Source organism: Stenella coeruleoalba (genome assembly GCF_951394435.1).
Source record: "Stenella coeruleoalba genome assembly, chromosome: 8".
Taxonomy (NCBI): domain Eukaryota; kingdom Metazoa; phylum Chordata; class Mammalia; order Artiodactyla; family Delphinidae; genus Stenella; species Stenella coeruleoalba.
Window position 1 is genome coordinate 29,868,113 of NC_137154.1, and position 12,502 is coordinate 29,880,614.

The 12,502-nt window shown below is 42.5% G+C and overlaps 1 long non-coding RNA gene across 2 annotated transcripts in view; it reads left to right on the forward strand.

Annotated features, from left to right (window-relative positions):
• LOC307190356 overlaps positions 1-12,502 on the forward strand; it is a 69,593-nt gene that overhangs the window by 25,207 nt on the left and 31,884 nt on the right. Inside the window, exon 5 of one of the 2 annotated variants that reach the window (XR_013829467.1) lies at positions 4,102-4,634. The exons of the other annotated variant lie outside the window; for it this stretch is intronic. This is a non-coding gene — a long non-coding RNA (uncharacterized lncRNA). Of the gene's footprint in view, positions 1-4,101; positions 4,635-12,502 lie in introns of those variants that run through there. 2 annotated transcript variants of the gene reach the window in all.

The following is a 12,502-nucleotide window of genomic DNA, read 5'->3' on the forward strand; positions in this document are numbered from 1 at the left end:
GAGCATTTAGGGAAGAGTAATCACCAGCACAGATGGAATGAGCCTTCATAAAGGGATACTAGCAGGAGCAGGTGATGCTTGATATCTTTATCCCTGCGTGAAGGGGTTGAGGATGCTCTTCAGTGCTTAAGAGAATAGGAATCATTCCAGGAAGGCAGAGCCTTGAGCTAACCTTTGAGAAGAAAACTAGAGAAGAAAGCAAATTTGTGGCAAGTGCTCCTGCAAGCCCTTTTGCATTGTGTCATGGTCAACAGGGAGTGTTCATGGTGGGACCTGGGCTGGAAACTCAGGAGCCTACAGAGCCAGCAAGTCCATAAAAGAAGGAAATGGAGAGTGCTTGTCTCATCTCATCATCACATCCTGTGATTTTAGCAGTATTGGCTTTCTTTTTTCCAAGAGAAGCTAGACACCAGATTTTTTTAAAATTAGGAACTAATTACATTTTTAGAAAAAATACAGCATAGGACAAAAAGCAAAAATTAAATCTTATATCTGAGGTCAAAGTTGGCTGCTGGCTTGCCACGCTGGAACCCTCATTTAAGAGCTTAGCTGATGTGACCAATCAGGGCAGAGGTTTAAGTCCTCTGTCGCTAAGGTAGGACAAAAGAGCAAGATGTGTGGGAGGTTCATGTGGAGCTTCTGCAGACAGTTAAATTGTCTAGAAGATCCAAACCTTCTTTCCTTCCAGGAGGAAAATGTAATATTTCTGCTGGAGACAGTATTGTTGTATAGAAAGAGCACTGGCTTAGGAGACAGGAGTTCTAGTCTTGACGCCTCCAGCTTTTGGTTTAATGACCTTGGGCAAATCTTTCTCCTTTCTGACTCTCCGATCTGTAAAGTGAGGTCCCTCACCCTGCCTTAACAGGTTTACTGGTGATCAAATCGGATAATGCTCTGAAAGTACTTTGAAATCTGTAACAGGCTATGTAAACAAGACGGTGTCTTAAAAGTCTGTGAATCAACTTTTATAAGAGAAAATGGTGATATAATGGAGAAATCATAGATTTTGAGTCAGAAAGAGCGTGAGCTCAAATTCTGGATTCCCCACCAGCAGCTGTACTGCCTTGAGCAATGTTTCTCTGTTTTGAGACTCAGTTTCCTCATCAACAAAATGGGATAATAGTGTTTATATAATGGTGTTGTGAGGAGTAAATAAAACTATGTATGTAAAAAATGCATGTAGTACTTCAGTGGGTGCTTGATAAACATTTCCTTTCCAAATATTTCATTAAGATTCATTGACTCAGAGGGGCATGGCATTATGAAAGAGAATTAGTATTTAGTAATTTTCCCTATTCTGAAAGGATATGATTTTGAACAAAGAGAAAAAGAGATTTAGTAGATTAAAACAAAACAAAGTAAAACAAAACTCTGAGAAGGAAACGAAAGGTGGCAGAAGGCTATTGTGGGGAGGCAGTTAGGGAAAGCTTTAGCCGAGAGGTGACATTTAACTTGGTCTCTTGACCATGAGGGGACACTCAGGAGGCTTACGGTGGGTGATGGCAATGAATCTTCTAAGCAGAGGGACAGCACGGGCAAGACCCTGAAAGAGAGCCAGAGCAGGCTACATCCAGGAAATAAAATGGTGGGGTACCACAGCTATCTAAAGCATAGATCCTGGGGTCATGGAAGGCAGTAGGGACAATCAGAAAGATACCCATGGCTGGTTTGCATTTCTCAGGAGTTCGCTTTATTCTGTAAACCATGGGATGCCATCCAAAGGTTTGACACAGGGAAGAAACATGATCAGACTCACTTTGTAGGAAGAACTTTCTGGTTGGAGCGTGGAGGGTTGGAGGAGCATGGAGGGTTGGAGCATGGAGGGTTGAATGGAAGAGGAATATACCAGAGGCAGAGAGACCCATTAGGAAGCTCTTGAACTAGGGCAGTGGCAGTGGGGAGGGGTGGAGTCAGGGAAGACCAGATAAACATCTCAAAGACTAATGCTGGATTTGAATTGTGCCTCTGTAATACAGAGAAATTCTGGTATATTATTTCTGTGGGAAACATTTCCTTTTCCCAACTGGACCACTTTTAAAACCATTATCATTCTGGTCAATGAAGGAGAATATAGGAGGATTTAATTGGCTCCCTGAATAGACCAATTTTTATTATTAAGATAGTTGACTGGCCTTCCCTGGTGGCGCAGTGGTTGAGAGTCCGCCTGCCGATGCAGGGGACACGGGTTCGTGCCCCAGTCTGGGAAGATCCCACATGCCACGGAGTGGCTGGGCCCGTGAGCCATGGCCGCTGAGCCTGTGCGTCCGGAGCCTGTGCTCCGCAACGGGAGAGGCCACAGCAGTGAGAGACCCGCGTACCGCAAAAAAAAAAAAAAAAAAAGATAGTTGACTAGGGAGACCAGTGGTAATAGATCCCATCTTACTAACTTCTGTGTCTCTCCTTCTGGTAGCCTCTTTTGAAATAATAGCATGTGACTTCAATATGTTTCATCATTCTAAAATAAAGTCAAACTGATTTTATTTTACTATGAAACTTAAAGCAATCAAGCATCATTAGTAATACAAAAAGGGGTTATATTAAAGTGTTAACATCTGTTATGGTCTCAGGCTTTATTGAACTTTCCAAACTTTCGGATGAAGAAATAGCAAACTTCAAGTGGAAGTACCCTGAATGAATAAAATAACCTTGTCTCCTTGGCAAGTCAGGAAGAGAATGGGACATAAACTCTATCTTCAGGGAGAGATAAAAAGAGAAAAATTAAAGAGAATTTTCTGCACTGAGTATATGAAAGCCTCTTTTTAGGGTTGGTCTGTGCCACGTACATTAATTTTGTTTTAGGGGAATTAACTTTGCCTACCTAGTTCTTAGGTTCTATTTCCCAGGCTGTAGCAATCAGAGTCCAATACAAAACAGATGGCCCCTGGAATGAGGCAATTCAGGAGGATTTAATGAGGGGATTATTACAAAGGTTTGGACAGGGTTAATGAAAGCCAACAAGAGATGGTGAAGCACTTTGCTTCTAGTAACAGCCTGGGGTCAGGAGTCATTACCACCCCTAGGTCCAAAGGGACAGGAAATGGGGTGGTTACTGGAACCTGGAGAAAGATATAACTCCATGAGAGGGTCAAAGGGTAAAAGTCATGGTTTTGGTAGAGAACCATGGCCACTGCCAACCAGTGATCTGATGGAATGGGACTGGGAGAATGAACATCCCAACCTCACTCTTCTCTCTCCTATCCTACCTCTAATAGTCTCCTGTGGGCATCTCCCATTGGCCACACCCAAATGGAAACTAGGGCATGGGGGACCCTGTTGACACAGTTCATGAAAGCCAGCCTCCCTGAGCATAGAGCTGAGTGGTGGAGGCTAGAGAGTGGTTCTGGAGGGGCAAAGGTACAATCCTTGGTGCGTGGGATATGTGACCTGGTGGTACCAAGCATGTTGAGGTAAAGAGCTTGGGTCTGGAGTTAGCCTGTATTTTTCAGTTTTGCCATGTATTACTTTATTAGCCATGGGAAGTTTTCTCATCTGTGCAATTTTTAAAACAAACCTATCTCCTTGTGTTACTTAGAGGATGAAATGAGATACTGAGTGTAGCTGGTCTGGCACAGTAACTGGCCGGTGTACTGATTCGAAAGCCTTTGTCCCCTTCGTACATTTGAGACCCTTCATGCTCTTAGACTGGAGGGGCAGGGGTGTCAAGACATTGCTAAGGGATATTATTTTAGATAAATGGAGAAGTGTTATCACTTGAGATCCAGATCACAATCTGATTAAAAAAAAAAAAGAAACATCAAATAAACAGAGAACCTCAGAAGGTTAACTTCATGTTAATGGGATAAGCTATTGGTTATCAGGAAATGCTGTTGTGGGCCCCACCAAAAAAAACTTTAATTTTTGGCTTTTTATTTGGACCTAATCTGTCGATACCTGAAAAAGACAGATTTATAAAGGAGAATTAGGAGGATATTCGCTAAATAAATTATTTGAGAACTTATTATATGGCAAGGACTCCAATAGTTGCTTTACAAACATTCCTTCACTTAATCCTCACAAAAACCCTGTGAGGTTAAGTATGATCATCACCACTGGATAAAGGGAAATGGACACTGTCATACGGTAACTTCTCTATGGCCTCAGGTAATACTAAGAACTTGAAGAGCTAGGATTCTGATACGGATCAGCCTGACTTCAAAGCCTCACTCTTCCATGTATCACGCCACACAGTCAGAAAATGCCCAGCCAGCCCAACCACATAAATACAAGGATGCCTATAAGGTATGAAGGTTTTCATAATCACCTCCTATCGGCTGTTTCATTCAAGCCATAAGTTCCCTCACTTCTTTTGACCATGAAGTCTATGAGCATCAAGCTGTGGGAAGAGCACAGCCTTTGGCAGGAAATAGAATCTGAATTTTTAAATTTACCAATTTTGATCTTCCCTCCTTGAAGAAGTCATCTGCACTCCTGTTTTTCTTCTGTACAATGGGATAAAAATAGCTACCTACCTGAGAGGATAGTTGTAAGGACTGAACCAAACAGTGCATGGAGAGGAATTTATCACAGGCACCTGGCACAAATGTTAGGAAGAGGAAATATTAGATCCAAAATTTCCTGTAGTCCAAACAAAATCAGTTTTTCAGAAAAATCCTAAGATTTTGGTATTTGAATTAGTATTTAGCGCTTGATTTAGTATTTAGTATTTTGTCTCTCCCATAGACAAAGTGTGTTGGTATAATTAACCTATACTCAGGGTGTTTGAGACTAAGCAATAAATGTCTTTCTGGCTGTTAGAGTCAGGAAGTTCATTTGGGTTAGCTAATATAGAGTTTAGCTAATATATAGTTTAATTATCATTCTTTAGAGCCAATATGAATCTTTACTTTGGATGTTCACCTCTTAATATTTTGCTAGCCAAGAATTGAAGGAAGAACAAAGCTAATCTATAATTTCCCTGGTAGAATGTAAGTTTCACAAGGGCAAGGACCTTTGTCTTTCTTATTTCCTATCCTATCTCCTGCTTCGAGCTCGAAATAGACACTCAATGTGGATTTCTTTATGATGAATGAAAATTTTATTTTGAAAAAAGTATACTGAGAAATCAAGATTTCTCTTGGAACTATAACAGTTGAGAATTTACCTATTTACAGTTCCCAAAAATGTATGTTGAATTTTTTACTGTTTTGGGAGTTTAAGAGCTATGTCCAGATAACATCCAGAGGTCCTGAGTCTTTCTGAAATTGTCTCCAAAACTTTGACCCTGACCCGTATCAGAAATGTGTTTGTTGATGTGACATCTGGGAGGCAGAGACTTAGGCCTTGCTCTGGGGCCGTGGCTCCCCAGGGGAGGAGAGCTGAGCATTGTTCAGTGTGTAAGAATGGTGCTGTGCTTGTTGGCTGCGTCCCAAGGGAAGTGTCCTATCTCAACAGTTGGGCCACCCCTCTTTCCGGGCCCTCAAACTATCTCCCTTTTGTGCAGATAACGTTTTAAGGTTTACTAAAGATCAAATTCTGTGTTTCGCCTGAATTGATAGCTTAAAGCCTTGCTATTTGTTTTTAGTCTTGTCTATGATGAGAAAAAAAAAGATTGGATTCAGGTGGATGGATCTGGTTACCAGTTCATCAAATTACAGGTATTGATTGCAAGTTACTACACCTTAGCATCTGATACCCTTAAGATGTTTAAATAGGCCGTATCTCATTTCTCCAGGGGGCTAGCATTCCATAGCAAATGTAGTTTCTAAGTTGTTGCTTCCCAGATAAGCAGCATCAGAAGGATATTTAATGAATCATTTTATTTTTATTTTGACAACAACATAAAAGTGTGGTTAAAGGGTCTTTAAAGAAAAAATATCCCACTGATAATCTCCACTCTACAGTTTTTAGTAGGTTATATTTTCTTCTAAAATTTGTTCATTTACATGAGTATTTTACATAACTAAAAATCATACTGTTAGAAATTTTATTTCTCTTTTTTCCATAATATTATGCTGTAAATACCTTTTATGATCTTATGTTTACCTTAATTTACTTACCCATTCCCCCTGTGTTGGACAGTTAGGTTGTTTCTAATTCTTCTGCTACTACAGGTAAAAGTAGAAAGAGCATGTTAATTCAAAGTTTAAAAAAAAATTATTCTGTTAAATTAGTTACAAAAGCTAAACATACAGAAGAGAAATAGCTATGTCAAATGAGATTGATTTGAAACTTCATAGCTGTCTGATTACTGGCAATGTTCTGCTCATCTGGCTGTCTAGGTAGCTGTTTCATTCCTCTCTCACTGCTCCATTTGTGCGCTATGGGTAGACATTACTCAGGTTCAAAACATCTACCACTGAATACACATTGTTAATGTTTTCCTATATTTGGTTTGCATGAGTGAGAAATACATTGTTGTTGAGTTAAGCCTCACATGTTATATCAGAATAACCTAGCCCATGCTGACTGATACACGTGTGAATTCACCTGAATAAGCTCTCAAAGTGTATTTGGAGGATTGAAGAATATTAACATTGTTAATGATGCTTGATATGTGTATTGGTCGGTTAGTACTTCAAACATACTGTGTAAAAACACTCCAAAACCCAGTAATTTAATATTCAGTCTCATGGATCTGCTGATCAGCACATCTAAGGTGGGCCCAGCTGGGCTGACTCTGTGTATCTCTCATCCTCCTCCCAACAGCAGCAGGTTAGCCTAGGCATGTTCTTCTGTAGATGATAAAAGCATTAGAGGGCACACCCAACCACACAAGCACATTTCTAACCTCTATTTGTATCATGCTTACTAACACCCTATTAGTCAAAACAATTCGCATGGCTGAGCCTAAAAGTCAAGGTCAGGGAAATGCGCTCTACCTCTAGAGAGAGGAGCAAAGTGGAGACATAAAGAATTGGGAACAGTCATTCACTCTACCAAAATATGTACTGTCACAGTGCTTACCAAAGATTCTACCAAACTGCTTTTCTACTATATCCTATAAGCGTTGCATATTCCCACAATCTCAATAGCCCTAGATGTTATCACCGATGTTTTCTTCTTGCTAATTTAATGGAGGTAAAATAGTATCTCGGTGTTACTTTATCTTTTACTTTAAATAGCATAAAGAGAGACATATCCCCCATGCATTGGAATACTTCATTTTTACTTCAGAGGAGACAATTCTGAATGAAAGATGCCATTTTCTTTTTTAAAACTTTGTCCTTTTAGCTGGATATTTTGAATATTACAGTTAGACAATGAGAGAATTGCAGCTTTTCTTATTTCTGGACCCATCTGTGGCCACAAATTGAATGGCTGCTTCTTTCATATGGGAAATGTCTATGGGATGTGGTGACCAAGGTTTCTTTTTTTCTTCCCCACACTTCATTCTCCAAGCTCATGTCTTCCTAAATAATATTCTCTCCTTTGTCCCGAAGCTTTTATGCCTGCTCTTTACTGTGCCCAGATACTCATGCTTCACTTTCCACTTCCCTGCTTCTCACCGTTAAACAACCTGTCCTATGCAATTGGAGGACTGAATGTCCTGCATCCCTTCTGTTTGTGAGGAGCTGTGTTTGGATTTGGCTAATGAGTTGTGACCAGAAATAACATGTGTCACTGCCAGGCTATAGCATTTCGTAGGTAGTTGAAGACCTCCTGAACCAGAATCCCTCTGTCACTGCTGGTTGCTCCATTAGCTTGGATCCCCTGCCAATCTGCAGTGAACCCTAGCATGAGTGAGAAACAAACACTTGTCTTAAGCCGTTGGAATTTGCAGCCCTGATTCACAGGGTTACGTGCTCATCCTATATCCCTCCATAGTATTGTGGAGTTTTCCCATTCTTTGTAGTTACTACCTTTTTACTAACTGGGGTATGGGTTAGGTTTATCATGTTAACATATCCTCAGTACAGAGACAAAATGTGCTCAATAAGTGTTTGTTGAGTTGACTTTTATGCTTCACGTAAACATCTCTGAGGGTTTGCGTTTATGAAGAAACAGCAATGATGTGAAATTCTTAGCTAATACAAAGCCTCACTTTGATCATTTATTTGAACTAGATCTTCACCCATCCAGTAAACCAAAACCAAATTGACCAGAATCAGATTCTCCTTCTGTCTTCTCCATGAAACTTCTGCCTTTGCCAAGAGTTAGGAAGTCCCAATACAGACAGAAAGACGCAGAAGGGAAGATTAAAATCTACTACTTTTCAGCAAGTGGGGAACTACCACAGACTGGTTCCAGGATTGATGGGCAGAGCGTGGACTTTACATGAAAGTCCTCTTCATTCGGGAGGTCAGGAAGAATAAATGGTGACTCTCAGGCTGCATCGCCTGGCAAAACCTCAGCGCCTTCCCAAGAAGTAGAAAGAGCCAAAAACAAAGTAGAGAAACTAGTTGCCAGCTCGTCTGAGAGACAGCTTTGCTACAAACCTTGAGGACACACACAAACGAGATGGTTCATTTCATGAAAACTGATTGATAAATCCAGAGATGACAAATGGCAGGACTGGGACAGGTTAGTTACCCAACATGCGTCCTTCCCTCTTTCCTTCCTTCCTTCCTTCCTTCCTTCCTCCCTCCCTTCCTTCCATCTACAAATATTTACTGAACAGACATAATGGTGACACTTTGTACGAAGAGAGGAAATAAGTCACAATTTAATAAGGAAGGCAGACAAATAGGAAACAGGTAAATAATTTTATAAAAGCAATTAAGTGGGAATCACAGGAAATGAAATAGTGTAGGAAGGGTCCCCAAGTCGCCTAGGTCTCACCTTTCCCTCAGTGCTCTCTGCTGTGAACTACTTGAATCCTAATGGAATTCAGGATGAAGGGTCAGCATGTTGGAACCAGCAAAATGTGATCGTTCTCCCCCCGTCCACCCACAACTCCTCTGCAGACCCACTGACGTGGCTCCTGACATGTAAAGCTCTTTTCCTTTATACTTGTTGTTCCCTCTACCTAAAATGACCACTTTTCCTTCTTATCCAGGCCTGTGCTCCAATATCCTCTCCTCAGAGAATGCCTTCCTGACAGTCCTGTCTGGAGCAGCCTCTTTCTACGCACACTAAATTTTCTTCTTGCACTTCTTTTTCTTCCTGTTTATTTCCTTATCACAAGCAATCGTAACTTTGGTGACTTGCTTATTTATTAATTGTCCTCCAGTTGAAAGTCCATGAGGGCAGGAAACATGTCAATTTCAGACCCTGTCCCATTCCAGGTGCCTGCAACAGGGCCTCAGGCGTGAAATGCCCTCAATAAACAGCTACTGATTGACCTACTGAATGAATGAACGAATGAACAAAAGAACAGATCAAAATAGACCAGCAACAGGGGACTGTCTGGTTAGATGGGCAAGTATCAAGTTCATCAAGGTCAGGTAAAGCAGGGAAGGGTAGTGTCAGCAGGTAGGTCAGGCCTGGGCAGGAGAGTCCCAGACTCCTGGAGGGCCAGTAGCAGGGATCCAGGCAAAAGGATCAAAGACTGAGGCAAAAGCCTGGACAATTAGTGGTAAGGATCTAGCCAGGGAGCTGAGTTCCTGGGTCCAGGTCCTCAGCAATGAGAATGAGCTGAGTAGAACCAAAGACTTCCTGACCAGGGCCTGAGCTTACCTAAAGCATACAGCAGAGACTGGCAGGGACCCAGGGTGGGATGCCCGACTATGCTGGAGCAAAGAGCTTCTGAGTTTATAGCCACATTGATTCTCAGCATCCTTGGGCTCTCAGGCAAAATACCGACAGCCTCAGCTTGGCCAACTGTGGCTAGCTTCTCATGTACCAGAATGACAAGAAGTGATGATGCTGTGACTTTTGTCTGCATATCTATAAAAAGGAACAGATTTTTGCAGGCACACAGGTATTAGATTTAATCCTAGCTCCATCACTCACTAGCTGGATGATTTAAGCAAGTTTACTCAACCTCTCTGAACTTTAGTTTGTTCATTTGGTGGTACCAATACCTAGCTTTCTCAGTTTTTGTAGGCCTGAAAAAGGCAATAACATAACCCGTTTACCATAGTGCTTCACCTAAGGGAAGCACAAAACAAGTGATACTTCTGTAAGACAAAAGTATGCTTACATAAGAGAATGTGATTCATGCTGTGCAGAGCAGTGAATGCATAACTGAGTGTAATAGCTGCTCTCCAAAGATGGCTTCCACTGAGCAGTATTCACACTCTCGCGAAGTCCCTCCCTGAATATGGGTTAGCCCTGTGACTTTAACCAGTGAATGCAGAAGTGACACAGTGCCAGTTCTGAGCCTAAGCTTTAAACCCTGACAGCTTCTACTTTGAGGGGCTCTGGGCCACCACATAAGAAGTCCAGCTTCCCAGTTGAAGAGATCATATGGAGGCTCCGTGTAGAAAGGAAGAGGCCCTGAGACTGCCTTATGGTCCCAGTGGAGCTCAGTCTTCCAGCTGCCCCAGCCAAGGTGACAGACATGGGAATGAGTTATCTCAGATATTCCAGATGACTTCAGCCCCAGCCAGCAGCTGCAGTAGAGACTCCAAGCAAGACAGCAGATGAACTACAGTGCTGACCCCAGTGGATCCATAGAAATGAAAAAGGTAACGAAATAGCTGTTGTTTTAAGCCACACAGTTTGGGGGGGGGACTGTTTTGTTCCCCTGCAATTGACAACCAAAACACTGAGGTACCTAAGACTTAGTTATCAGGAGCTGGGTTTTTCTCTTCCATGCCTGACCAAGGGTGAAGACAAGTGCTACAGGCAGGCATGTTCCAATGTTGCATCCACACTTGCCAGCTGCAATAGCAGGTCTGACTAATTTGCCAAGGCTCTGTCTGGCTTCCAAACTCGAACCCAGAACAATTTGAACCAGTTGTCTCTTCAAGGTCAGTAGGTAGCGGCTCAACAAAATGGTTTCAGCTGGAGTTTGCCGCTCCTATTCTTCGCCTGAAAAGTAATCCTGTGATCCTATCCTGAGTTTAGCAGCCCTGGGACGTGAGAAGCAGGGGAGAGGTTAGGGGGATGTCACAGATTGCTCCTGTCTAGCAACTGGACAGTAAACCTGAGACTGAGGGAGCTTGTTGAGATGAAAACCAAGTAGTAAACTAGGACAGCCCGGCTGATATTGGATTTCAGCCCTCAGACAGGAGGGTGAGTGGTATTGGTATTCAGCCCTTTCTGAATGACTTCAGAGACCTGTGTTGTTGAAAATACAGTCGGGGAGCTATTGTATTCATTGGGCAGCAATTAGACTAAAAGTGCCAGGGAACCAGGCACCCATAGCTTGCTCCTGTTGAGGCAGGTTTAATTTCATCAGGCGTCACAGGGTCATTCAGAGAAAGGGTGGAGGGAGGGTGATGCCTGTAGCAGGGGCTGAGAGAAAAGTTGGAAGGCTCCCCGGGCAGCCCCCTTTCTATTCTTCTCTGTCTTGGCCTCTGAAAGCTCCCCCTTTCAGTAGGTGGCCCCTCCAGCCCCGGCACAGTGGCTGGCAGCCGATGTGACAGGCTGGGCCAGGAGAGACAGACTGATGGGCAAGCTCTACAAATGGATGGTTCTAAAGGGTCAAACGCTGAAGTGAGGAAAGTGGCTTTCAATGATTGTGGGTGGGACAGAGAACCACTAAAATGTAGCTTGATGGTTTAAAAAGTTTATTCCAACATCAAATATCATTAGTTCAAGCCTTACTTCTGTCATGTACTCGCTGTGTGGCCTTGGGTGAGTTACTGAACCTCTCCAGGTCTCTATTTTCTCATCTGTCCAATGACAGTAATATGGTGCCAATTTCATGGAATCACTATTGGGAGGATTAAGTGAGATAGTTCATATCAAGCACACTAGCACAGGGCCTGCAAACAGCAAGCACTCAATAGATGGTAGTTGTTTTCTTAGTAGCAGTAATAGTACCACCCTCTGCCATCTCTTAGGGAAAATCCTAGGATGCCATCCCTGACCCCCTCTGCTCTGGAAAGAAATCACCATTCCCTCCTCCATGCCTTGGATTTATCTCTGTTACTGTACTTCTCACCCTGTCTTCTAATGGTTTCATGGTAATACTTACCTCATGCTAGGGATTCTCCTAAGCACTTCACATGTATTAAGTCAGTTGATCCTTGCAACAATAATACATAAGGTAGGACTAATATCATATCTCTCCCTTTACCAGTGAAACAACTAAGGCACAGAGAGGTTCAGAAGTTTGCCCCAGGTCACACAGTAAAGGCTGGATCAGGGATTCCACCCAGGCTCTCTGACTCCAGAACCCACAGGTTATGTGGCCTCCGTCTCTTCCCATCCATCTCCCCTTTCAGACTGAGCGCAGGACGGTCTTCCTCATTTTCGGGTTGTCAGTGCTTAATGCACACCTGCCACGGGAATGGCACTGTGTGGAGACTTGTTGAGTTGAATGGCATTCAGTCTGAACTGAGGCCCATCTCTAGCCAGTCTCAAGGCATTTTTCCATCCAGCCTGGATCTTGGAATTCAGATGAGATGTTAATGCTGCTTTTTCCCAATAGTTATCCTTGATATGCTGTCCTAACCACAGATCTTGACAAGAGGAGAGTATGAGTCCTCTCAATTCATAAATTAAAATATAA